Raw genomic sequence first — 27490 nt, forward strand, 5'->3', positions numbered from 1 at the left:
TGTGATTTGGTATCATATTATAATTAGTATGTGTTAACGTGGCATCCTTGGTGTCGTTTACTCCAAATTGCAATATGGTATCATATTATCATCAGTATTTGTTAGGCCTGACATCCTTGGCATGGTTTACCCCCTAAATTTCTGCCTTCAACTCTCCTGTTTGCTGACTCCGTTTTTGCTTGTTTTAGGACTCTGTGCACTTTACCACTGTTAACCACTGCGAAAGTGCCCGTGTCCTCCCTTTAAAACATGATAGAATTGGCTTATACCCAACTGGCACAATTCATTTACCTGTAAGTCCCAAGTAAAGTAGCACTACCTGTGCCAGGGACTGTAAATCAAATGCTATATGTGGGCCTGCATCACTGATTAAGTCACCCACTTAAGTAGCACTTTAAACATGTCTGAGGCCTGCCATTGCAGCCTGTGTGTGCGTTTGTAGTTTTAAACTGCCATTTTAACATGGCAGAGTAAACCTTTTGCCAGGCCCAAACCTTCCTTTTTATTTCATATGTCACACCTAGGGAAGGGCAATCGACAGCCCAGAGGGCATGGTGCAATGTATTTAAAAAGTACGGCGTGTACTTTTAAGTTGTATATGTCCTAGTAGTGAAAAACTCTGAAATTCGTTTTTTTCTCTAATGCAAGGCCTACCTCTCCCAGAGGATAGCATTGGAGTTACCTTATTGCATTTAATAAGGTGTAATTTCCAAATGGGAACAGGTAACCGGCCCATGTTTGGAGCCTTTGGAATTGTATAGAAAAAGCCTAACTTATGGTGAAACCAGATTTTAAATTACAATTTTGAAAATGCTATTTTTAGAAAGTTGCCATTTTCCTGCCTTAGCCATTGAGTGTGTGCAGCTTGTTTCTGGGTCACATGGCTGGGTGTGGTTGACATTTGGGCTTTGTATTCCTCCTACACAGCCACACACAATGGGGAGCTTAGGCATGCCTGTAGGGGCTACCACTGGCAGGATGGGAGCAAGCAGCTGACCCCAGCCCCACTTATACTTGAATAGGCTGAATGCTGCTTCCACACAAAGGGCTGAGTACTCCCTGTATTTAGTGTAGAGCCAAGAAGTCACATCACCTGTGCACTTCAAAGGCATGTCCCTTGACGTTTCTCCCCTTTTCAAAGGCACAACTGGGTATGATCTGCTGCCTACTGCCCTCTTGCCTGAGTAAGAAGGACTGGACCTGCATCTGTTGAACCCATGGCCCTTAATTGACACCAACGGCTGGTTGACTGGCTTCCTAACTTGACCCTCAGAGACAGAAGGATCTAACAACCTCAATCCCAGCACCTCGACTTTGCCTTCTCTGATTCAAACCTGCCAAATAGCACCAACCCAGTCCTGGACCTCTTGGAAGTGGACCTAAGGTGCTCTGCCAGCCTCTGCAACCCAGCAGAACTGATGCATCTCCTCTGCTGCATGGCGCAATCCCAAGCAGAACCGACGCATCACCACCCATATGTAAATTGGACCAGGCACAAAGACCCTCATTGCCTCCAGAGCCTCTGTGGAACGACCACTGCATGATGTATACTCGGCACAGGCCCTCGCATCCCTTGTTGATGGCATCCTTGACACTGTTACTCGACTCTGCATTGCAGCCTTGCAGTTCTTCGGAACAGGCGCATTGCCTCGACTGTGTGAAACATCATCGTCTAACTTCACATCACAAGTCCCTGTCAATGGGATCCTCAACAACAATGCAGGACCTCACATTGCAGCCTCGATGAACCTTGGACACATCTTCAATGGGGTTCCTCGCAATGCTCTGCAAGCCAGGATTTAGGGTACTTTATTCATCTGGTCTAACTGGGTACCCGTAGCTGGCCCACGTTCCATCATGGTGGGGCTGAACTTGTTACTCTGTCCCGGTCCGGCAAGGCCAACTATCCACAGTTGGTGCTTGGTGCTTTTAGAGCTATTTTCACTGAAATCATTAAACATGCATATCTCCGGTTCTACCGATTGTTTTTTTTTGTTTTGAACTGTTGGATTATTTTTTGTTTTTGTTTTGTATTGTTTAATAAAGTATTCTCTATTATTCTAATCTGGTGTGGGATTCATTTTGTGTGCAGGTTTTACTTTATTGCTGTTTGAAGTGTTGCACAAATATTTTACACATTGCCTCTAAATTTAGCCTGACTGCTCTGCGCCAAGCTACCAGTGAGGTTGAGAACAGGTACATTTGGGGTTTGCTTGTGCCTTACCCTGACAAGGATTGTCATTGTTGCTTGACCAGAGCTCACACTCCAGTCAACCAACAACACAATTTTTTACAGTATGTGACCAGAATTGCGGTCAGAAACCACTGAAAAGCTACTTAATTCCAAGTTGGGTTGACAACCCATTTGCAAAAAGGAATGGGGGGCCACTTCCACTTTGTTAATTGGGGTAAAAGTTTCAGAAGGGATAGACAGTGGTCCAGGGTTCCACTACCAACTCTCAATGAAACTTTTTAACAATTTTGTTGTTACCTTTAATCCCGCAGATTCCGGGGATGCATGCATAGTTTGTGTAGGGGTGGGAGGAATATTTAACTCTGCTGGCAGAATTGGAGAAATGTAGTAATTCCATGGTACTCTAGTAATGCAGAATTACTAATAAAATCCACTGCTCCGCTCTGTCGGTGGAATTAACCATCAGCAAAGTGAGAGAACGTCCTGTATGGTCTAAAGATTATCATTTGAATTAATATATTTTTCTTAGATTTTCTGCACTAGATAAAAATGTTTACACCTATTTAATTGTTGTATTATATTCTGTTTCTTACGGTTGTTTTTATGATTCAATATTTATTGTTGTGTTACTTCTCTGTTTATGAAGGGGAATGTGTGGTGTCTTCCTGTTCACTTGGAATCTGGAATACAGGCTGTGTTCCAGATTCCAAGGAGAGACGGTTTGGCCCAGGCTTAATAGATGTAGGATAAACTGGTTGCTCTCAAGAATAAAGCAACTTACATTTTATTTATATGCGTGCTATCATCTTTTATTAATTTAATTACCACAAGATGTCTTTCACGAAGGTTATGGTGGGAGAAGTCACTTTTCAAGGGTGTGCGTACTCTAATCTTGCTCTTGCAGTGGGGGCATGCCCTTGTGCCTGGGGCGGGCGGTTCGTGCCACAGCAGCCCATCCCTGCCCCCTTCTGCCCCGTGACCCGGAAGTTGGGCTAAAAAAGGTCAAAGAGCTTGGCAGGGTGTATTGGCCATGGAGCCGAGCCTAATACTGCTGCTGGGGAGCTGTGGCCAGCTACTGCATGCTATTGGTGAGCCCAGGCTAAGGCCCATGGAATGGGGTCCTTGTTTAGAACTTAGGGTGCAACAGGGAGATTTCTGTGGAAGCTGCTGCGGAGGACCCCTCCTGTGGCTGTAGTGCCACCTTACACCACTCATGAGACAACAGATCTGGGGGATCTAATTTGTCAGAAGCAAGAGCCCAAACACACCTGTGTGGGTGTCATGCTTCACCAACGGGCAGCTGCTTATTTGGCCAGTGCTGCAATGCCCAACAGGTCCCTCAAGGGGGCTCTTTTCCAGAGGACTTTTTGAGAAAGAATGCCAATGGGAGGTGTAGAGTGGAGGTGTTCTAGGTGTAGATTGGTGTAATGCAAATCAGTGTTTCTTAAAATAGATGAGGGATACCCAATTACATTTAATATGTAGGTTCTCTTGTAAAGATTTAAAGACAATGGGTGGCTGAATGTGGAAGTAATGGTCCTTTATTGCAGCACAATGATAGGCCTAGGAAGGATGTTAGCATCAAGTCTAGAATTTGGGTCAGGCTGCCTACAAGCAGGACAGTGAGCAAGGTGCCTTATTTATGATGATCTTGCGCCGCCGTCACATCACTTTGCAGTGAAGCTGCAGTAGCATAAAAAATACATCACACTGCGCCCTATTTACAAAGTGATGCATCTAGGTAGATGCGTCACTTTGTAAAGGCCTGCGCTACATCATACCTGCGGCAGGTATAATGTACCAGGGTGGGTGTTTCCCCGTAAAAAAGCCTTGTAGAAATGGTGCAGTGAAATCTATGACATTTTACTGCGCCACTCCTACTTGACTGCGTTACAATTTTTTACTGGCATATCTCAGTCTTCTTATTCTTAGCACTTCCTATAAAATCTAATTTCCATTGAGTTTGAGTGACAGTCTACAATTCATCTAACTGTTGTTTTATAAAGATACAGGGCTGTCTTTGTGTATTCATCCAGGGCTCAGCACAGGGAACTGTTCATGGTTTGTGTATAGACTAAAAACTGAGCATGTCAACTAGTCTGCAAGACAATTTAATGACTGTTTCTGCTTCGTGGTGTGGAGACCGTAAAAATCCATTGCCCGCAGTGGCCTGCAAACCCAAATATACTGTCTATTGCGGCGTCTCATCTGCTTTAGCCAGGATGGATTGCGCTTTGATTTGTGAGAGGTTGCCCTTGTAAGCAACACTGCTGTCTCATGAATTTTAAACTCACGGGGCAAACCGAAGGAAGAAAGAGCCAGAGGATTTATTGCCCATAATTCTTTGAAAGGCAAGTTGCCCTTCCTTCTCCCGCCTGTGTCCACCCATTATTCACCGGGCTCGCCTTCTGTGATTACAGCAAATGGCCGCACGTGGAAAGTGCCCCAAAAAGCCGGAAATTGGGCAGGGAAATTAGTGTCCGCTGCAGACAAGGTGACAAACCTGTGTCTCGCTTTCCTCGAAAGGCGTGTGCTGCTCCGACATCACTCACTCTTCATCTGAAGGTCTTCGAAAATGGCTGCTGTGTCCTCAGGCAAGCGCTTCTGCAGTGGGAATGAAGCGGATGTGCAATACACCCCATAACATCCTCATTCAAAAGTGTCTGTTTATATATCGAATATGGCCTAGGGCTGTGCATGCCACCAGACGTGCATTGTGAATTCAACATAATAGACTGTATACGTTAACCCAGCCAATTAATTTAACTAATGTCCTTATAATGGTCATATGAAGAGACACTGGAATTATGTAGCAGTGGGGGACTAAGGGCCAGATGTACGACCATTGGAATTAGCACCTCACAATTTGCGACAAATTGCGAGTCGCAAATTGCGAGGCGCTAAATCCAATGTACAACATTGTCTCAGACACGGTTTGAGATTCCCAATGGGGTCGAAATTGCGAGGCTCAAGAATAGTATTGAGCAGGGCCGGACTGGCAACCACAACCGGCCCTGGCAAAGTGCTCGGCCGGCCCCCCCCTCCCCACTCGGGGGGAGGGAGTTGGAGTTGCCACCGAGCTCTTTGCCGGGGCCGTTTTTTTGGCCGATTTTGGTACAGGGCAGATTTTGCAGCTATGCTGCAAAAACGGCCCTGTCACAAAAACGGCCCCCTGGGCCCAAAACCGGCCCCCGTTGTAGAGTCGTAGGTGACTCAATGACCACGCGGACAACTGGTATAGTGGGGAGCTTCTTTATTCATGTCTTACAGGCATGGTGGTCAGTAGTGAACTGCCCTTTCGTCCCCCAGCTCCTCCCTTTCCTCCCGCCCTCGGCCTTCCCTCGGGCTGGTCCTAGTGCCTGACCAGTGTGGTCACTGGGCACTGTCCATTGACTACATTACATCTCCCCCCCCCCGGTGGATGACGACACAAGGTGGATGATGACACAGTGACATGTCCCTGGTCAAGTCACGAGTTCGTTTCTTTAAGGTTCTTCAATCAGACGCGACGGTTTCTTGATCACACGTCTGGGGCGTGCTTGATGGTTGGAGTTGTCACTCTCATTCTCGTCAGCGATCCCCATGGGTAATGAGCTGTTGGTTGTCAGTGTCTGGAGGTCTTCTGGCTCCAGTTTGGGGTCGGCCAGTCGCTCGGTGACAGTGGGTCCGCACATTTTGAAGTATGTCACATTTCTGGTGAGTCTCTTCCCTTCGGTCTCCGCTGTGATCATTGTTCCTTTTTGTTGGATCACTTTGAGAGGAACCTCGTTGTATCGACAGTCCGTCTTCCGGTGCTGCTCTTGTCTTGCCAGCACCCAGTCTCCTTCTTTTATTTGCGGGGGGGCCGCATGATGTCGCTCATCAGCATAGTCTTTCATCTTTTCCTTCTTTTCTTTGTCTCTAGCCGCGATCTCTTCGTGATCAGAGTCAGTATCCAGTTCTGTCGCGGTCAGGTTCATCATTGGTATTCTTGTGCGCACTGGGCGTCCTAGCATGATGTTAGCGGGACATTTGCCCGTGGTGGAGTGAGGCGTGTTTCGATAGGCCCGCAGCACCTCATCAAGTGCTGTCTGCAGGCGCTTTCCAGTGAGTTCTGCTTGCTGGAGGGTCCTCTTGATCGTGGCCATGAAGCGTTCAATCATTCCGTTGGCCTGTGGCCATAATGGTGTGATCTTGCGGTGTGTGAAGTTGAGGTGTTGGGCGAACTCAGCAAAGTCGTGGCTATTGAAAGGTGGTCCATTGTCCGACTTCACCACTAGGGGAATTCCCCATGCTGCAAAAACCTCTTCTAGGATGGGTATGGCGCTTGATGCTTTCGTGGAGGCGCACAGCTGGGCGATGGGGAATCTGGAGTATTCGTCCATGATGACCAGGACATATTGGCCCGATTTGATTGGTCCGAAGAAATCGATGGCAATGTGTTGCCAGACGCCCTCCGGTAGTGGGGACATTTGTAGCGGTGCAGGGGGGTCTGAACGACTTACAAGTTGACATTGCAGACATTCCTTCAATGTTGCCTCCACCATCTGATCTAGAGTTGGGAACCAGACCCTTTCGCGGAGTGCTCTTTTTGTAGCTACCACACCCCGATGCCCCTCATGCGCTAAGTCGATGACCCCTTGTCTGAGTTGTCGTGGTATTACTATTCTCGTGTTTCGTAGAATGAGTCCATTGACGGCTATCGACAGTTCTTCATGGACATGTTTGAATGCCGCCATGTCAGTGTCGTTTTGTCCATTGTTTGACTTGTGTCTCCAGCCGTTGGTTTGGATCATGTTTTTCACTTCTTGCAGGGTGGTATCCGTTTGTGTTGCTTCACAGATGACGTCCAGTGGTACAGCCGGAGGCCTCGCTTGATTCACTACGAAGCGAATGTATTCATCCGCTATTGATGGTTCTGATTTGTTGTCTTTGATGGGGTGTCGTGACATGTAGTCTGCCGGGTTTGCATCCTTGCCTGGCTTGTGGATGATGGTGTACGTGTATTCTTGCAGCCTTAGGCCCCACCGCTCTATTCTTGGTGGCATTTTTGCTTTCGGGTTTCCAAAGATTGTGATTAGGGCCTGGTGGTCAGTTATGAGTGTGAAGTGTTTTCCAAAGATGAAGATGTGGAAGTGTTCACACGCCCAGACAACCGCCAGGCTTTCTTTTTCTGGTTGTGAGTAGGCCCTCTCTGTGTCCGTCAGGCTTCTGCTAGCATACGCTACTATGTGCCTTTGGTCTCCTTCCCTGTCATACTGTGCTAGGATGGCTCCTAATCCTACAGGACTGGCGTCCACCGTTATCTCCGTCTTCATTGTTGGGTTGAAGTATGCTAGGTTCTTTGCTGATTCAACAGTTCTCTTAATTTCCTTAAATGCTCCTTCACACTGGGTGGACCACTGGAAAGATTGCCCTTGTTTAGTGAGCTTCCTTAACGGGTAGCTTAATGTAGCATAGTCGGGAATATATCTGGAGCAGTAGCTGGCCATGCCTAGGAACGAACGTACATCGCCCACGTCCTTCGGGCTTGGTGTGTCATTTAACGCTGCTACCTTTTCTGGGTCTGGTTTCATTCCATTTCCAGAGAATAAGTGTCCGAAAAACTTTAGAGTTGGTTTGTGTAGTTCACATTTAGCTTCGTTAAGTGTGAGGTTCGCGTCCATCAATGCTTGACAGACCTGATTCAGTGCTTTGTTGTGTTCAGCTGCTGTTGCTCCGTATACGAGGATGTCATCACTGTAGTTCAGAACCTGTGGGATGTGGTGTATTGTTCTCCTGATGGCCTCTTGGAAGATCTCTGCCGCTGATGACACTCCGAAACTTAGTCTCTTATATCTGAATAGTCCAAGATGTGTCGAGAATGTTGTGATGTATCTTGACCTTTCATGCAACTCTAGCTGATGGTATCCTTTGTTGAGGTCCAGTTTTGAAAATATCTTTGCTCCGTTGAGGGACGTGATCATGTCACTGATGTGTGGGCCAGGATGTCTCTCTCTTTCGATGGCCGTATTGGGTGCTCTCATGTCTACACACAGACGAACTCGGCCCGTTTCTCCTTTCTTTGGGACCACCACGACCGGGGAGACCCACGGGGTCGGCCCTTCCGTTCTCTCGATGATGTCTGCTTCTAGCAGGTCTCCTAGTTCATTCTCCACGGCTTCTTGTAGGTGAAATGGAATTTTGCGGTGGTGTTGTGCCACCGGCGTGACTTGTTCATCTATATGCAGTTTTATTTGGCAGTTCTTCAGTTTTCCTAGACCTTGGAATAGCTTTGGGAATTTTCGGATGAGTGCTGGTTTGTCAGTGACTCTGAATGGGATGTTTACCAGTTTCAGCCGTTCGGCAGTTGCCAGGCTCAGGAGGCAGTCAGCTTCGGGCCCTTCAATAACATGGATGTACGCTGGTATTTTTATTTATTTATTTTGTGATTTATAAAGCGCCTGGTGACCCGAGGGCATCCCCGCGCTGTAAGGTTGTGAAATCCAGGAAAGGGAGACCAGGGCCTATTTGGGGAAAAGGAAGGTTTTAAGTTTTTTACGGAAGAGGGTGTGACATGGTTCAAGACGCAACATGCGAGGAAGTGCGTTCCATTTTGAAGAGGCATTTACCGAGAAGCGACGGCCACCGGTGCGCGACTTCTTAAATCTTGGGACTATGGCCAGATGTTCATTGTCAGAGCGAAGGTTTCTGGGGGCGTTGTAGGGGATGACCATGTCTTTGAGGGCGGCAGGTCCAGCCCCATTGATGAGTTTGTGCGTGGTGCACAGGGCCTTGAACTCTATTCGCTGGCGCACAGGGAGCCAGTGCAGAGATTTAAGAGCCGGTTTGGTCGAGGCTCTGGGAGGGAGGTTCAAAATGAGTCTCGCCGCAGCGTTTTGTGCACGTTGGAGTTTGGCCAAGGTGGTTTCAGGAGCGCCGAGGTACGCGGCGTTACCATAGTCAAGCCGCGCTAGTATAAGCCCTTGAACCAAAAGTTTCCTGGAGAGGGGGGGAAGGAGAGGGAGAATCTTGCGAATTGATCGAAGGAGGCCAAAGCAGGTATCAGCGGTCTTGGCTGCCTGGGTCTTCATGGAAAGGTCCTGCTCCAGCCAGAAACCTAGTGTTTTGATTTCTGTCTTGGGTGTGGGGATTTCACCGAAGGCGTCCGGCCAAACTGAAGGAGGAATGGAGGACCATTTATTACCCAGGAGCATGATTTCGGTTTTTGTACCGTTCAGCTTTAGAGAGGATTCGCACATCCAGGTGTGTATATCTTGCAGGCAGTTCAATAGGATTTCTGGGTGGTTGTCCAGGTGGGAAAGAGAAACGACAAGTTGGGTGTCGTCAGCATAGTTTACTATTTTTATCCCGTAGGGGATCACCACATCTTCCAAGGGGGCCATGTAGACATTAAACAGGGTGGGACTAAGCGAGGACCCCTGGGGCACTCCACAAGTGAGAGGGAGGGGGTCTGAGCGAGAGTTGCCGTCCCACACCTGAAATGAGCGACCGGAAAGGAAGGATTTGATCCATGCATGTGCGGTTCCCACAATTCCTGCCCTGGCCAGGCGATGGAGAAGGACACGGTGATCTACCGTGTCGAAAGCGGCACTGAGGTCCAGGAGGATCACTGCCACTGATCCTCCTGAATCCAGGATACATCTTGCCTCCTCGATGACGGAGAGGAGTGCAGTATCTGTGCCTTGGCCCGGCCGGAAGCCTGTTTGGGACTGACGTAAGATTTTATTCGTCTCAAGGAATTGGGAGAGTTGCACGTTGACTAATTTCTCAGCCATCTTGCTGATGCAGGGGAGGAGTGATATGGGTCTGTAGTTGGCCATATCGACCGGGTTCAAATGGGGCTTTTTCAGCAGGGCCTTGACGACTGCGCTCTTCCATGTGGAAGGCACTGTGCCATGGGAAAAAGAGATGTTAATGAGGTCCCTGATGGTGGGGGATATGCTGGGAGACACTGTTTTTAAGAATCTGACGGGTGCCGGGTCCAAGGGGGATCCGCTTCTCATTTTGGCCAGCGTGGTGGTGACCTCAACGAGGGAGACTCCTCTGAAGGAGGTCAGCCACGGGCTGGTAGTGCAGGCGTCCATATCAGCCGGATTGAGGGGGCTGATCAGAGGTAGGGACTCCAGTATCCGCATGATTTTGGAATCGAAGTAGGCGGCTAAGTCCTTGCTTCTATCCGGGTGGGAGGGGGGAGCAGCGGGGGCTGAGGGGATGTTGAGCAGTTCCTTGACTATCAGGTAGGATTCTTTGGCAGAGTTGGCCGCATTTTTTATTCTATTATCGTAGAATGTAATCTTGGCTAGTTTTATGGCCGTTTTATAGCGTCTTACCGCGCTGTTGTAGATGTCCTTGTTACTGTGGAGCCAGTCTTTCCTCCACAGTCTCTCAGCCTTTTTACACTCTTTGCGGAGGTCTCGGAGTTCCGGGGTGTACCATAGGGCATTGCCCATTGTCCTATCTTTGATCTCACGATTTATTATAGGAACGATCCTGTCAAGGGAGGAGGAGATCCAGTCTCTGACTTGGGTGTCAGCCTCGGATGGGTCCGCCACAAGACTCGGTGTAGAGGAGTCCAGAGCATTAGACCAGTCCACGGCAGAGAGTTTGGCCCACGATCTATCTTTGGAAAAGATAGAGGGTTTATGGGGTTTCCTGATAGCCCCAGGAATATGGAATACGACCAAGAAGTGGTCCGTCCATGGGAGCGGTTGGGAGCTAATGAATTGAAGAGAGGGGATGTTCGAGAACACCGGGTCGAGAAGGTGCCCTTTTATATGTGTTGGACCGGTGTTGGCAAGCAGAAGGCCATGAGCCGCCAGGTCGCAGATAAGGTCAGCTGCTCCTATATCCAGAGGGTCGTCAAAGTGGATGTTAAGGTCGCCTATTATTAGGAAGTTCGATGTCAGGTGGGCAGAGGAAGAAACAATTTCCAAGAGGGACGCTGCAAAGGGGGCGAAGTGGCCGGGAGGCCGGTACACCAGGAGGCCTGACAGGGAGCTGGTCGGGGCTAGCTGGATCGTGAAGAGACAGCTCTCTGATTCCCGGGTTGCCATCTCGTTGATGCGACAGGCGAGGTGGTCCCTGTGGATGATAGCTAGACCACCTCCTCTTCCTAAGGGGCGTGGTTGAGACAAGATGAGAAAGCCTGGGGGGAGAGCCAGTACAATGTCGGAATTAGAATGCTCGGTGATCCACGTTTCTGTCAGAAAGAGTATGTCCAAGTTGAGATCGACGATGAGGTGGTTAATAAGCAAGGCATGCTTGGGGAGCGATCTGCAATTGAGTGTCGCAATTTTAAGGACAGAAGGGGGGACCGGGGGTTTAGGAAGGAGTAGCTTAGCCGGTTTGCATTTGTTGCAGCTAGAATAGGAGACGTTAGGATCATGCGGGGCGAGGCATATGCTGTTTTTACTGGGTCTTAGGCTAAGTAGCTCTCTACGTGAGTAGCTTACCTCCGTGCTGAGAGGGAAAGGCAAGGAGTCTGGCCCTAGGCCCGGCCGTGCGCGGACGGGCGCAGACGGGCTTGCCTTAGGCGCGCCTTCGGCGCGCAGATGGCGCTCCCGCTGCGCTAGACCGCTGCGCTGGTATGGCCGGCACATTTGTAGTCTCCTGGGGTGGGCGTGGCCTCGCAGTGGGCGTGGCTATCGCCTTTAGGGCGTTCCTGACTAGCGAGGGGTCGCTGTTTCAGGGGGTCGAGGAGGGCGGTGACAGCGCGTTTGAGTCGGCGCTTTAGAGCAAGTGAGCCCAGTGAGTTTAAAAGTTCGAACAGAGAGCAAATAGTGCAGTTATAAAAACATCAACAAACACAGTCCTCCGGCTTCCGCCTCAGAGGATGACACAAACAGTACAAAGCGCTTTCAATCAGCGTTTTTTGTAGTCTCCTGGGGCGGGCGAGGCCTCGCAGTGGGCATGGCTATCGCCTTTAGGGCGTTCCTGACTAGCGAGGGGTCGCTGTTTCAGGGGGTCGAGGAGGGCGGTGACAGCGCGTTTGAGTCGGCGCTTTAGAGCAAGTGAGCCCAGTGAGTTTAAAAGTTCGAACAGAGAGCAAATAGTGCAGTTATAAAAACATCAACAAACACAGTCCTCCGGCTTCCGCCTCAGAGGATGACACAAACAGTACAAAGCGCTTTCAATCAGCGTTTTTTGTAGTCTCCTGGGGCGGGCGTGGCCTCGCAGTGGGCGTGGCTATCGCCTTTAGGGCGTTCCTGACTAGCGAGGGGTCGCTGTTTCAGGGGGTCGAGGAGGGCGGTGACAGCGCGTTTGAGTCGGCGCTTTAGAGCAAGTGAGCCCAGTGAGTTTAAAAGTTCGAACAGAGAGCAAATAGTGCAGTTATAAAAACATCAACAAACACAGTCCTCCGGCTTCCGCCTCAGAGGATGACACAAACAGTACAAAGCGCTTTCAATCAGCGTTTTTTGTAGTCTCCTGGGGCGGGCGTGGCCTCGCAGTGGGCGTGGCTATCGCCTTTAGGGCGTTCCTGACTAGCGAGGGGTCGCTGTTTCAGGGGGTCGAGGAGGGCGGTGACAGCGCGTTTGAGTCGGCGCTTTAGAGCAAGTGAGCCCAGTGAGTTTAAAAGTTCGAACAGAGAGCAAATAGTGCAGTTATAAAAACATCAACAAACACAGTCCTCCGGCTTCCACCTCAGAGGATGACACAAACAGTACAAAGCGCTTTCAATCAGCGTTTTTTGTAGTCTCCTGGGGCGGGCGTGGCCTCGCAGTGGGCGTGGCTATCGCCTTTAGGGCGTTCCTGACTAGCGAGGGGTCGCTGTTTCAGGGGGTCGAGGAGGGCGGTGACAGCGCGTTTGAGTCGGCGCTTTAGAGCAAGTGAGCCCAGTGAGTTTAAAAGTTCGAACAGAGAGCAAATAGTGCAGTTATAAAAACATCAACAAACACAGTCCTCCGGCTTCCGCCTCAGAGGATGACACAAACAGTCTGATCTTCATATGAAAGGTCAGTTTCGAACTTTCCAAGGCACGTCAGTGGCTCTTCAGCCATCCACGTGTACACTTGCACATGGGCCTCCATTAGTTCTGGCTGTGGATTCATCCGGTGATATTCAGCGGCTGGTAGATAGTTTAGCGTTGCCCCACTATCGAGCACAAACTGTGTGGGGTGACAGCCAATGTTAATGTCCAGTTCGCGGGTATTCCTTTAGTTGGTCAAGGTCTGCCACCCGACAGAGGTATTCTTTTCGGGGAACGGGTGATGGAGATCGAGATCCTCTTGAGGATGATCGCCGAGACTGACGTGTCCTGTGAGAGCGGCCGCTTGATTGTGATGACCCAGAGGATGAATCGCGTTTGTCTTCGACAGCCCTGATATGATGGCGACTGTCTGGGTATCGTCGGAGGCTTCCCTTGTGATCGCTTTTCGACACTGCTCCGCACATACTTTCAAAGTGGTTGTCTCTCCCACATTTCCGGCATTGCTCACCCAGTGCTGGGCATGCATCTGCATGTGGAAAGTCGTAGCCGCATCGGGAACATTTGGTGTGCTTGTCCGAGCGTCCTTTCGTGTATCTCCTGTCTTTGTGCCCTCTGTGGGACTGGTGGTGATGTTTCTTAGATCTGGACGAGCGATCATGTGGCGGAGACCGCCGATGTTTGTGCCGAGACTGCATCCTGAAGGCTTGATCCGGTCTCTCGCTTTTCCCACTTTCCATGCTCTTTGCGTAGTCGTCAGCTTGCTCCTCTACTCTCGTCATGTCCACGATTTCTGCTAGTGTATAGCTTCTCTTCAGTAGCTTGCGTCTCAATGGTTCGGAGAGGCATCCTTCTATGACTCTTAGTCGCAGAGCGTCTTCCTTTGAAAACTTGTCAAACTCGCAGTGCTTTGCTAGGCGGTTCAGACGAGTCACGAACGCCTCCATTCGTTCACCTCTCTCTTGCACGGCCCTGTTGAGGGTATACCGCTCATAGTCAACGTTCTTTTTGTGCAGGAATTTACCGTCCAGGGCTTCCCGTGCTTTTCTGTAGGACACCAAGGATTCTTCTGGCAGTTCTTTCAGGACTCGGCCCCCGTCCCTGCCAATCAGGTTCCTGAGGAAGAGTAGTTGTTCTTCCTCGTCAGTTATCTTGGATGCTTTTATGAAGTCGTCAAAGTCTTCTATCCATTCTTGCCACCGCAGGCTCATGCTCCTGCCAGCTTCGATAACGAGGGGTTCGGGGCGCCGCAGGAGAGATGCTCTCGACGTACTCTCAGGGGCAGGGTCGCTCATTGTTTGCGCGTGGTGCCTGACGTCTATTTCAGTCCGTGTTCACTCTCTTGGCCGGTCTCGTTGCACTCACCAGTGCTTGTTTATTATCTTCATTGCACTCGCCAGTGCTTGTTTATTATCTTCGTTGCACTCGCCAGTGCTTGTTTCTTATCTTCGTTGCACTCGCCACTGCTTGTTACTTATCTTCGTTGCACTCGCCAGTGTTTGTTTCTTATCTTCGTTGCACTCGCCAGTGCTTGTTTCTTATCTTCGTTGCACTCGCCAGTGCTTGTTTGTAGTCTTTGTTTCACTCGCCAGTGCTTGTTTCTTATCTTCGTTGCACTCGCCAGTGCTTGTTTGTAGTCTTCGTTTCACTCGCCAGTGCTTGTTTTTTCCTTTAGGGGCTTCGCCTGACTTTAAAATGGCCGCCGGCAATCCCTCGCAGGGGATTGGTCGAGACTGCCTGACTTCAAGATGGCCGCCGGGAATCTCGTTTTTGGCGGGATTTCGGCCGATTTCATTCAATTGTCTACCGGGAGTCGGCGTCTTCACTCACCGAAGCCGGGGATCCGCCGCTGGAGACACCAAAGGTAGGGAGGCAGTCTTCTTCCTTTTCCACCGCCGAGGTGGGCACTCGGTGGGTGGTGGTCTTGCCACGCTTCCGCCGCCGAGGTGGGCACTCGGTAGGCGCTCTTCTGGTCCGCTGTCGCCGCCGAGGTGGGCACTCGGTGGGCGCTCTTCTGGTCCGCTGTTGCCGCCGAGGTGGGCACTCGGTGGGCATTCTTCTGGTCCGCTGTCGCCGCCGAGGTGGGCACTCGGTGGGCGCTCTTCTTGTCCGCTTCCGCCGCCGAGGTGGGCACTCGGTGGGCACTCTTCCGCCGCCGAGGTGGGCACTCGGTGGGCACTCTTCCGCCGCCGAGGTGGGCACTCGGTGGGCGCTCTACGTCAACGGTCGTCGGATCCGCTTTCACCACCGAGGTGGGCACTCGGTGGGCGTTGTCCTGTCTGGACATGCAGCACGCTCGAGCCTCCGGACGTGGGGCTAGCTCCAGGCCAGTCGGTCGCCGGTTGCTGCAGTGGCTATGCACACGCGCAGGGTGTCTTTAGCCTCGTCGCCAGTTGTAGAGTCGTAGGTAACTCAATGACCACGCGGACAACTGGTATAGTGGGGAGCTTCTTTATTCATGTCTTACAGGCATGGTGGTCAGCAGTGAACTGCCCTTTCGTCCCCCAGCTCCTCCCTTTCCTCCCGCCCTCGGCCTTCCCTCGGGCTGGTCCTAGTGCCTGGCCAGTGTGGTCACTGGGCACTGTCCATTGACTACATTACACCCACCTGTGCGGCGCACCGGGGGATTGCCCGGTGCCCACTATGGCCATTCCGGCCCTGTTATTAAGCCTCTCGCAATTTATGAACCCATTGGGAATGGCAGACCCTCCCAGGAGTGCTGCTGGGGGCTGTCGTGGGGCAGGGGAGGGGCAGGGTGGGGGGGTAGTAAACTACAGATTATGGCCGATTAGATTAGAGGTAAGTAAACATATAAATAAATAAAATGAATTTTGTTGCGCATGCTGCATCACCAAATGCGATGCAGCGCACGCAACAACATTTGTTTCATTTATTTATATGTTTACTTACCTCTAATCGGCCATAATCCGTAGTTTACTACCCGCCATCCTGCTCCTCCCCCACCCCACATCAGCGCCCAGCAGAACTACCACCAAGGGCCGCTACTGTTCTGGCGTTTGTCTAGAGTGCAAATATTTACCAGTTGTCAGCCTTCAAAGTGGGAGAATTTTCTAGGCCATTTACAGGTGGTTTCTGGACATTTCCCATCTTCTCCTGTCCAAGCTCCAAGTGGTCTAGGGTGACAAAAGACTGGTGTAAATTATTTGTGAGAGTGCTGGAGGATGCTTCTTTGAAATGTAAGTTGTCCAGGGAACAGCTCTTCCCCTTCTATTATTGCAAGATGGCCCATCCTGCCAACACCTTCCCCCTTTATCTCATTGTCTGGTAGGAAGACACAAAGGACAACGGCCAACTATTCATAGTTCTGTGATCCAGGTCACAGGCTGAATGCACCAAACGTTAAGACAAGAAAATGCCAGCTTTCTAAATGTTAGAATGAACAGGAAGGAACCAGTCTGAATCCATTTCAAGCTGCACAGCCGTTTCCAGACTATGAATCCTATAAATCAAATTTGTATTCAACTTTTCATTTCATCCACTTTTACTCTGTTCATTTAATCCTTTTTATCCATTGTTTTCTTTCAATTTATTTTACTCATTCTTTTATGCACTCGCGTTTTTCACACAAACACAGGAGAGTCAAAGTGTTTCCACAGGTCACGATTTATTTAAAACACCCAATGCATTTCGGGACAACCCTTCGTCAGGGGTATCTATGAAAAAATTAATAATGACCATAAGTAAGTTGATGATACAATACACTGACTAAAAACGAAAAATGATTTTCTCAATTTCAATTAATAAAGAAATGTAACACTGCTATGTTCTACATAACTCATTTATCTGTAACTTCCATCATTAATACAAACACCCACCATGATTCACCCTTTATTACCCCCATATTTATGCCTAAAGAAGAAATGAGCCTCCAATGCCGTTTAAATACACGTTTGACACTAGACACTTTCATAATAACTCGGTTTTAAAAAAACATCAAAACTCTAAAGTACGTTCTGACCCCATGCTTGCCACTAAACCTCAATTGTATTACTACTTCTGTGAGGCACTCAAGCTTTCCACTCTTCTTACCGTGACTGCTGCTTCTTTATTTCTAAAAAACATTTAAAAATGCCACTCCTTTCCAGGCTTGCCCGTGCCCTTTATATGAACTATCTAAATGTGTCTTTTTCAGAATTGTGACTTAACCTTTCAAGAGGATTTTAAATTACAATTCTTTTGAGACCAAACATGACTTTTCTACCTGTTCTCAATCAACCGTTGCCACTTATTAAATGTAAGTAGGTAACCTAACACAATATTATCATATGGTAGAGGTAGGCCTCAAAGTAGTGAAAAACGAATTTAGGAGTTTTTGCTCCCAGGACATGTAAAACTTAAAAGTACATCCCCAGCTTTTTTAACACACTGCACCCTGCCTTATAGACAGTCTAGGACACACCTTAGGGGTGACATCTGTATTAAAAAGGGAGGTTTAGCAAAAGGATTATTTTGTCAGGCCAAATTGGCAATTTAAAAGTGCCCATATTCTGAAATAGCAGGCCAGAGATACATTTTACAGAGCTTCCGAAGTGGCTTGCTCAATAAGTGGTGCAGGGCCAATAGTACTGTTGGAAGCTGGAGTCCCCGTCCCACACCACTGTCACCAAGTGCGAGATCCAGGACTCCCCCCATAACGTTAGGCCAAGTAAGGACACAGTTTGAGCTAGCCCTGCTCACCCACTTAGTAGCTTGGCACTAGGAGCCAGGCCCATCTTCAAGGCACAAGTGTACAGTCTGTGCAACCACGCACACACAAGTTTGATTAAACAAGTATGAACTTTATATAAAAAGATATACGATCAGACCACAAGATACAAAAGCCAACATATAATAAATGGTACTATTTGTTCCGGCTGGCTGGTAGGTTCAAATCCCAACCACCGCTTTCAAAATGCTATGCTGGTCACAATGCTAGAATTATACACGTTGCAATGGACAAGCAACAATACTCTGCTTAACGATACAATCCTTTGCTGGGCAAAGGATAAATAATACAATTCGTAACGATACACCCCGGTACCTTGCAATGGGAGAAATAATGCAATGCGTACCGCTACAATCATGTACTGTGCAATGAAGGAGTAATGCAATGCGTCACACCCCAATCATGTACTTTGCAATGAAGAGATAATGGAATGCGGGCTGCTACAATCATGTACTCTGCAATTAATGAATAATGATAGGCCTAACTGCAATCATGTACTTTGCAATGATGAAATAATGCAATGCGGGTTGCTACAATCCTGTACTTCGTTATGCAGTAATAATGTCAGGTGTCATAAGACAGTCTGGCAGTTCGTTAGCAGGAATATTGGCAATGTGTATTATGACAATAAGCCTCTTCAATAACAGTTGCCCACCACACGGTTCAGCGATGACTTAGAGTACAGCTTCTTACTCTGTCCCCAGTACTGCCACTCCTTTCGTCAGTACAGGCCCCCACTCTAAACCGAAGCACAGGCTCACGTCGTCAGAAGGACTGAGAGGCCGAGAGAGTGTCCCTTCAAGCCCGCACCCCACCCAGGTATTGATCAACGTTACCTAGGGGCGTGACCCCACTCTCCTCTCCTCCTTCCGCAAACTGGGCCTTCTGTGCAGAACTTTCTCAGCGGGCCTCAGCGGCTCGGCCTGGCAGCTCAGCTACTCCAGGGCTGCAGGTCTGAGCCATGACTGTTAGGAAGGTTCAGGAGGCCACAGGGCACACATACCCCACGCCCATGAGATTACTTTACTCCGGGTGCACGTTCACCACCGCACTCTCCGGGTCTCCTCTGGCACAAAGCCACACACATAATACTGATGGGACTCCACGTTGATTCCAAGGGCATGCTCACCAGGAACTCCTTCATGCGATCTCGGTTGGCACTAATACACGCCCACCACATTGCAGAGACTCACTTTCTTCCGGTGCACACAATGGTCAGCCGATCACCTCCACAGTCCGAGGTTGCGCCAAAGCACGCACACTGCTTTACCGAGATTTACTCCAACTCCGGTGCCCCGATATCCAGGCGCTCTTCACCAACGCCTTCGGCCACACCTGGACACGCTCACCGTATCTGAGCCTCACTTCTCCTCCGGTGCACTTGATGACCAGGCGCTCTTCACCAATGCCTACCGTGCACCCCGACATGCACCCTGTGTATCCAAGACTCACTCCACTTCTGATGCACATGTTAATAAGGCTCTCCTCACCAACGCCTCCTGTGCACCACGATATGCACTCTGCGAGTCTGAGACTCACTCCACCTCCGATGCACACGCCGACCAGGGGCTCTTCACGAGCACCTGCGGTGCACCACGACAGGCACCCTGCGTGTCCGAGTCTCACTTCAGCTTCGGTACACCCGCCGACCAGGCGCTCTTAACTAACGCCCGCGGTGCACCACGACACGCACCCAGCGCGTGCGAGACTCACTTCAGCTTTGGTTCACACGTTGACCAGGCACTCTTCACTAACGCTTCCTGTGCACCACGACACGCACCCTGCGCGTCTGAGTCTCACTTCTCCTCTGCATGTCCAAGATCACAGGGCACACCTTCTGAGGGTCTCAAGCTGCCACAACACACACTCACCGCTTCGCTTGATACTTCTCCGGAAACTTTTATGTTCCCATGTTTCCAAACAGGGAGCCAGCTCACCCCGGGCCCTTGTGGTTACAAGACACAGCACAAAGCACAGTCTTCATCAAGCCTGGGGACCCCGCGTACCAAGCACAGTCCCAACAGCCACTTGCTTGGTTAGAACAGCAAACTGCAGACCAGCCCCAGATCACGAAGCAAGGATTGGTCCTTCCCCATCAGTCTCTTCAGTTGTTCCTTCCTTAGCAGATGTTCCTCTTGACCACGAAGTGGGTCCAATCCTTTTCAGTGTCACTCCATTTCTATTTCATTCCAATGTGGAAGATCACTAAAATGGTCAGGCGATTTAGTCGATGTTTCTTAAGTAATTTTTGCCCGGCGTTAAACGCCTCTAATACCATACGAAGTTTATCAAATAAAGAGGCAGGCGCTGGAGACAGGAAGACAGGAAACAAGTTTTATTCCGACGGAGCAGAACACATCAGATCGAAAAACAAGGTATCGTCTCGAGGTGCTCTCCAACTACCAATCAGTGGGGAGAAGACAGGCATGACAGATTACAACGGGGGACAAAGGACCGCACTACCTATCCCTCTCTATTTGCAAGGACTAGACAGAATATTGCTATTCTACGTTATTTGCAAGCAGAGAACCTCAAAAGAACTATACTCCAAACAATCTATGTTCGGACAATCAATCAATGGGGAGAAAAATAGGCACGATAGACTACAATGGGGGACAAAAGTCCGCGTTACCTACCCTTCACTATCCGCAAAGGGAGATAGAATATTCCTATTCCTCCCCGTTTGCAGGCAGCGAATATCTCAAAGAGCGACAAAGCAAATACTAGTATTTCAAACAATCAAACAATCAATCAATTCGCAATTCGTCGTGTGTCACGACCTTACCCGGACCGCATGGACAGTTTCTCGTCTTCCGCTTCCAGCGCCCGATCGTCCTCTACTCTCTGTTGCTACCGTGGCACTCCTGATGGTTCCCAGTCAGGACCGTAGATCACTCGGGAGAGGTCGGCTCGGAACCAGTGAAGTTCGGATGATCGGCTGTCAGACGAGGGTCTATCGGACAGGAGCTCTCCTGATCGTTGCAGTCGTTCACTCTGTCGTCGGGACCTCTCCCACTGGATCCACGTGTCGCTGATGGGCCCACCCAGGGACGCCATTTGTGGAAGATCACTAAAATGGTCAGGCGATTTAGTCGATGTTTCTTAAGTAATTTTTGCCCGGCGTTAAACGCCTCTAATACCATACGAAGTTTATCAAATAAAGAGGCAGGCGCTGGAGACAGGAAGACAGGAAGACAGGAAACAAGTTTTATTCCGACGGAGCAGAACACATCAGATCGGACAACAAGGTATTGTCTCGAGGTGCTCTCTTTAGCCTCTCTGAGGCCTGGCCTTTTATACACTGGTTTACGACATGTGACCATTCTTTATTACAATAAAGACATTGTGAAGTAATGAAAAATGACATCCCCGGTATCCCCCCAGTTCCGGCTCATTCCAACACGTGGCTACAGTAGAGGTCCTCACCCCCCATACAATAGGAGGGGCTATCACGCAGCTGAGTGTTCCGCCGATTCCTTTGGAATGTGTGCGCCTGATCGGGTCTCAGGGGGTGGGGAGGTCATGATCAATAGTAGCTCCTTTGGAGAGGGGCGAGTGCATACAGTAGTGGGCAATAAACTGTATCCTCAGGCCAAGGGATGACCAGCGGTCCGTGCAGACAATCGGGCTCAGAGGAAGGGATCATCAAAGGAGGGGTATTCATGGAAGGAAAGGAGGTGTTGGTCAGGCGCGGGGTGTGATTCCCAGAGGCAGAGTCATGCGGTAGAGGGTGGTTCATGACTCGTGCATGTGAGTGCGGGGGCAGCCAGGGTGCATGGGGGATGCTTGCAGGGTCAGGGAAGTGTGCTGATGATCGATCGTGAACAGGGAGACCATGGTACCTAAAATGGCTGTCGTGTATGTTCATACATGAGTCTGGGGAATGGGCAAGATGGCGCAGATGATGTTCAGTTCACGAACTAAAATTCCACAGTCCTCCCTTTTAACATGTCTCGCCAGCTTGTCAATTCGGATCTATCCCCATAAGACCACGTATTTCTATCTCATAGAGGGGACTCATGTGCTCAGTTCTGAAGTCCAAAGTCTTAGGGCACATACAGTTAGAAATGAGTGAACACAAAGGTGGCAAACATTGAATACCTAAGCAACACCCACACAGTACCACGACTGGTATCAGTATAAATGTAAACAACCTCCATCCCCAGTCCTTCAAAGTGTCCCAAAACCAGCTTCCAAGCGAACATCCTTCTTGCTCCTGGTGAACCTCTGAGGATAGTCTGTGGAGGTGTTCGATTGCTTTGTAGACCGAAGGCGAGTTATCTGGCACGTAGGTGCAACAGCTGGAGCAGATGATTCGGCATGCTCCTCCACGGTCGGCCAGAACCACATCTAGGACAAGGCGGTTTTGAAGAGCCACCAGGCGGACTGCCTGAAGCTCAGCCGTGTTGTTAGCGAGGATGCCGGCCGTGATGTTAATGGTTGTTTCTACTGCCTGAGTCAGGTGTCGGATAGCGCGGCTATTTGCCATTGGGCCCCACAGAGGAACAAGTCCCTTCACCGCATCCAGGAACTGTGCTCCGGTGGAGTCGGCTTGTCCAATGTCTCCGGCACGCTTTTGCCGGTGATGGTAGGCTGGGGCCACATACGTGGGGGGAAGAATGAAGGCGATGTAGCACATACCCCTCCAACCTTTCGGGAGCCAAGTGTAAGCTTTGATGCCACAAATAAAGTACATATACGGGGAAGCAACAAAGGAAGGGGGATCAGCTGAGACCAATGTTCTGGTGATGTGGCAGGAACTGTGACCCACCAGCTGTGTTCCCTGGCCTTCGAGGCACATGAGACCTGTGACATTTATGACAGACAAGGCCACAGTCAGAGTGGCAGCCGTTCGCTTCCGCAGGTGGGAGAAGGTGGGTCTAGCTGGATTGTGGAGCACTTGCATTTCGACTCGTTCCTTTGCAGGGATGTTCATATGGAAGGCGGAACCTGAGGTCACAGGACAAAAGGGGGCAGACGTCCTTCCTGTTTTGTTCAGCCAGAACCCATAGTAGAAGTGTGACACTGCTTGACCAGAAGCGGCATTGTCCTTGTGGCTTTCCTGCAAGAGGATCAACCAGGCGAGGCAGGAGCCGTGAACTGAGAAAGGAGAAGGGATGAAGGGGATGGAGTGTCCAGTGGCATGCGGGAGCAACCCGCAGACCCAGCAGTTCGTGGCATTTGCAGCAAGGTTGTGCTGGTGCAATAGTTGCACGAAGGAATTGTTCCAGAACTCCTTACGCCTTTCTCAGAGCTGAGGCGAAAGGGAGATCAGGTGATGCTCTTTCATGGTGGTTGGCTGTGCAGTGGTCAGCAATATCCGATGAGCGGGCGTGCTGTCCTCCAAAATCCAGAAGGAGGTCATGAGGAGGAGGCAAAGGAGGAAGAGAATGAAGAAGGCGATTGTCTTTGATTTGTGCAAATTGTCAGCCTTTGGGTTCCTGTAGTGGGTATTTCCAGCTGCTTCCATTATCTTCTTATCTGGCGCTTCCATCATCTTCTTATCTGGCGCTTCCATCATCTTCGAGGTGCTCGGTAGTGGGCAGAACCACAGACTTTGTTTAGCTTCTCTCCGGGTAACCCTTGGTTGTTTTAGGCCACCGTTCTGAGATTTTAACTTAGTCCATGGTCTACTTAGCCGAAGCTCCCTCCTTTCGACGCAGGAAATACCCTTCCCGGGATGGCACAGTGGGATCAGAGAATTTTGCAAGTTCAAGTGCCTCGGTATCAGGATAGCAGTTCAGTGATGGCTGGTCTTTGTTCAGGAGCTCTTCTTGGGTGTCGACGTTTTCTGTCGTGGCCAGGGTCGAGGAGACCTTCTTGCAGTGATGTGCGTGCAGCCAGTGCCTTTTTCCCTCTACTCGAAGAGCCGTCCGAGTGGTGATCAGTACTTGCCAGGGGCCCGTCCACCGGGGTTCCAGACTTTTTGCTCGTTGAAAATTCCGGATTAAGACGTAATCTCCCGGTTGGATGTCGTGACCGGGACCCCTGGAAGCATCGGGGATGGCCTGCTGCACCTGTTGATGAATGACTGACAACGTTTTAGTTAACTTGTTTAAATAATCTGACAGCAGGACGTCGGGGACGTCGTGAATGGAGGTTGTGTTGGGGGCGGTCCAGAGGTTCATTGGTCGCCCAAACACAACCTCGTAGGGGGTCAAGTGATGCTTAGTGGGAGTGGAGCGCATCGATAACAATGCCAGTGGGAGGGCATCTGGTCACTTAAGTCCTGTGGTGGCCACTATTTTTGACAGTTTCAGTTTTAGTGTAGCATTGTGTCGCTCAACTAGGCCAGCAGATTGGGGGTGGAAGACCGCATGGAACCTCTGTTTTACCCCCAGCCCCTTCAAGATTAGTTGGATAACTTCAGCTATGAAGTGGGGGCCATTGTCGCTCCATAAAATTCGACAAAGGCCGTAGCGAGGGAAAAACTCTTTCAGTAGCACTTTGGCAGTAGTCATGGCAGTGTTATCACGGGTTGGATAGGCTTCCACCCATTTGCTGAAGGCACATACAATGACTAATACGTACTTCAAGCCTTGGCATCTCTCCAGCTGGATGTAATCCATCTGGAGGATCTCAAAGGGGTGGTCGGGGATCCCAAACCCTCCCCGGGGTACCACAGTTCCTTTCCCGGGGTTGTGTTGTAAGCAAATAAGGCACTGCTGGACCAGGCGTTTGGCTGAGTCGGGGACTTTGTTATTGTGCCAGACTTTTGGAAATGAGTTCAATCATGGGGGCAGAACCTATGTGCGCAGGGGAGTGTGCCATAGTCAGTATGGGAATCAAGTATGAGTCAGGCAGCAACCATTTGTTTGTGTCTTTTGTCCGCCAGCAGCCTTCATCGTCCTTTAGACCCACCCGTGCCCATTCAGTCAGTTCGTGAGGTGTGCTGGCCGACTGGATGTCCCTAATCGTTTCCCTAGCGTCAGTCCATTTTTCTGCTTGTGACCTGGTCACATACATGCGTGTCGTCGTCCTATTCTCAGCTGTGGTTCGGGCAGTGATGTCGGCTAGTGCGTTTCCCTGTCCAACTAAGTCCGTCACCTTTTTGTGGGCCTGGCATTTGATCACTGCTAATCGTTTGGGGAGGAGAACTGCTTCAATCAGGGCGGAGACTAGATCTCCGTGAAGGATGGGTGTGCCGTGGGACGTCAGGAATCCCCTTTCCCTCCACAAGAGCCCAAAATGATGAACCACCCCGAAGGCATACTGGCTGTCCGTGTAAATGTTTGTCGTGGTTCCTGCTGCTATGATACATGCTCGTGTGAGGGCAATTAGCTCTGCCGCCTGTGCGGATCGTTGCGTTATGCGGGCTGTTTCAACTACTGTTAGGGCTGTCGTTACCGCATAGGCAGCTGAAGTGGTGCCGTCTGGGAGTTTGATACAAGAGCCGTCTACCCATAGCTCTCCATCAGGGTCTGTAAAAGCAATGTCTCGGAGGTCAATTCTACTCCTGGTCTGTTCGTCCGTGAGGGTCACACAGTCGTGTATAGGGGGGACATCGGGGTCATTTTCAGGCAAAGGCAACAGTGTGGCAGGATTCAAAGTTGTGCATCTCTTCAGAGTGATGTGGGGTGCAAGTAGAGTCAATTCGTACCCTGTCAGTCGTGCACTAGTCAGATGTTGGGTCTTGGTCTGGTTCAAGAGGGTGTCGACTGCGTGGGGTACCAACACCGTGAGAGAGTTTGAAAGTACAATGCCCTCACTCTGACGGATAGAGACAGCAGCGGCGGCTACTGCTCGAAGGCAGGCAGGTAAAGGTCTGGCGACTGGGTCAAGAGTGGCAGAGAAGTAGGCACAAGGGCGTTGTTTGGAGCCGATGGGCTGAGTTAGAACAGACAATGCGCATCCCTCCCTTTCGTGAGTGAAGAGGGAGAAGGGCTTGGAGTAATCTGGTGTTCCTAGGGCGGGTGCCGAGCAAAGGGCATCCCGCAACTCCTTAAAGGACGCTTGGCATTCGGGGGTCCAAGGGAGTGGGAAGGGAACATCTTTGGCCAACAGGGAAAGTAGGGGCTTTATAATGAGACTGAAATTTGGTAAACATTGTCGGCAAAAAGAGGTAAGGCCCACTAATGAACGGACTTGCTTCTGTGTTTTTGGGATGGGGGTGTCTAGGATGGTTTGGATTCGGTCGGGCGTAAGTTTCCTCCCTTCTTTGGACAGGAGATGGCCTAGGTATGTCACTTGAGGCTGGCAGAACTGCAGTTTCTTTTTGGAGACTTTGTGGCCATTCTCCGCAAGAAAATGCAAGAGTTGGATAGTGGCCGTGATTGCAAGTGGGGTGGTGTCGGCCGCCAAAAGGATATCATCGACATATTGGATCAACACCACTCCATCTGGTAGCTGGACGGCGTCCAGCTGCCTTTTGAGGGCCTGGCTGTAAATGCTGGGACTTTCAGTGTAGCCCTGGGGAGCTCTACAAAATCGGTACGAACGGTTTTTTAAAGTGAAGCCGAAGAGATAACGGCTGTCTGGATGGATGGGGATAGAGAAAAATGCGTTCTTGAGATCAATAACGGTGAAGGTGGTGGCAGTGGACGGGATGAGGGTCAGAATGGTGGTGATGTCTGAGACTACGGGGTACTGTGGTACCACCACTTTGTTGACTTCTCGCAGGTCGATGATGAAGCGATACGCTTTCTCATCTCCCTCACCTTGCTTCTTAACAATGGGTAGGATAGGGCTGTTGCAGACATTACTAACCACTTCCTCTACCCCTCCTGCATCTACCAGGGACTGAATAATCGCTACCAATGCCTTCTCGCCTTCGGGCGATATCCGGTACTGTGGGAGTTTCGGGAGTATTGCGTCTGGTCGAACAGTTATGTGCACAGGGTCGATCATCATTCGTCCTACATCCGAGTCGTTTCTGGCCCATAGGTACAGGGGTAGGGTGTCGAGCAAGGTTAGGTCAGCATCAGTTATAGAGTACATATGTCGTGCGGGGCGGGATCTGGACATGCTCGGGTTGTCGTACAGGATGACTCGGACTCCCTCTGGGGAACACCTAATAGTAGCTCGGAAATGTTTTAGTAAATCAATACCCATAATGGCGTCAGGGGAGTTGGAGGAGAGCAGAAATGTTGTGTCAGTAGGGTTGTTTCCTAGGTCAAAGGAGATAGGTACAGACAGGGGATTAGTGGAGGGCGTTCCATCAAAACCTATCGATGTAATGTGTGAGCCAGACAAGGGTGCCCTTGGAATCAGTCGCTTTGATAATACACTACGTGTCGCTCCAGTGTCTACCAAGAATGGAGACTTTGTACCCAGGACCTTAGCGGTGACGTAAGGACCTTGCTGGTCAACACAGAGCTCGACTGGATCCCTCCCTTGCCCCTGGCAGTCCTATGCGAAGTCGGGGGTGTTCTCACTGTCAGATAGTTGGTACTGGTTCTGTCGGGGGCAGTCAAATGTGTTCGATCTTCCTAGTCTGTCGCTGTTGGGGTCGTTTGTGTATCCCCGTCCCTGTAGTCTAGTCCTGGGGCCATTCATCATGTCCCTCGTTTCTTTATTTTTAATTAGTTCCAGAAGAGCCGGACATTGAGACTTCCAATGCCCGAATCCTCTGCAGAATGCACACTGATTATCCTCTATATCCCTACGTCCAGAGTAGGGAGTGGGTGTGCGGTCTTTTGGGGGTGGATTTCTAGGGGCGATTGAT

Source organism: Lissotriton helveticus, chromosome 9 (genome assembly GCF_964261635.1).
Source record: "Lissotriton helveticus chromosome 9, aLisHel1.1, whole genome shotgun sequence".
Lineage (NCBI taxonomy): Eukaryota > Metazoa > Chordata > Amphibia > Caudata > Salamandridae > Lissotriton > Lissotriton helveticus.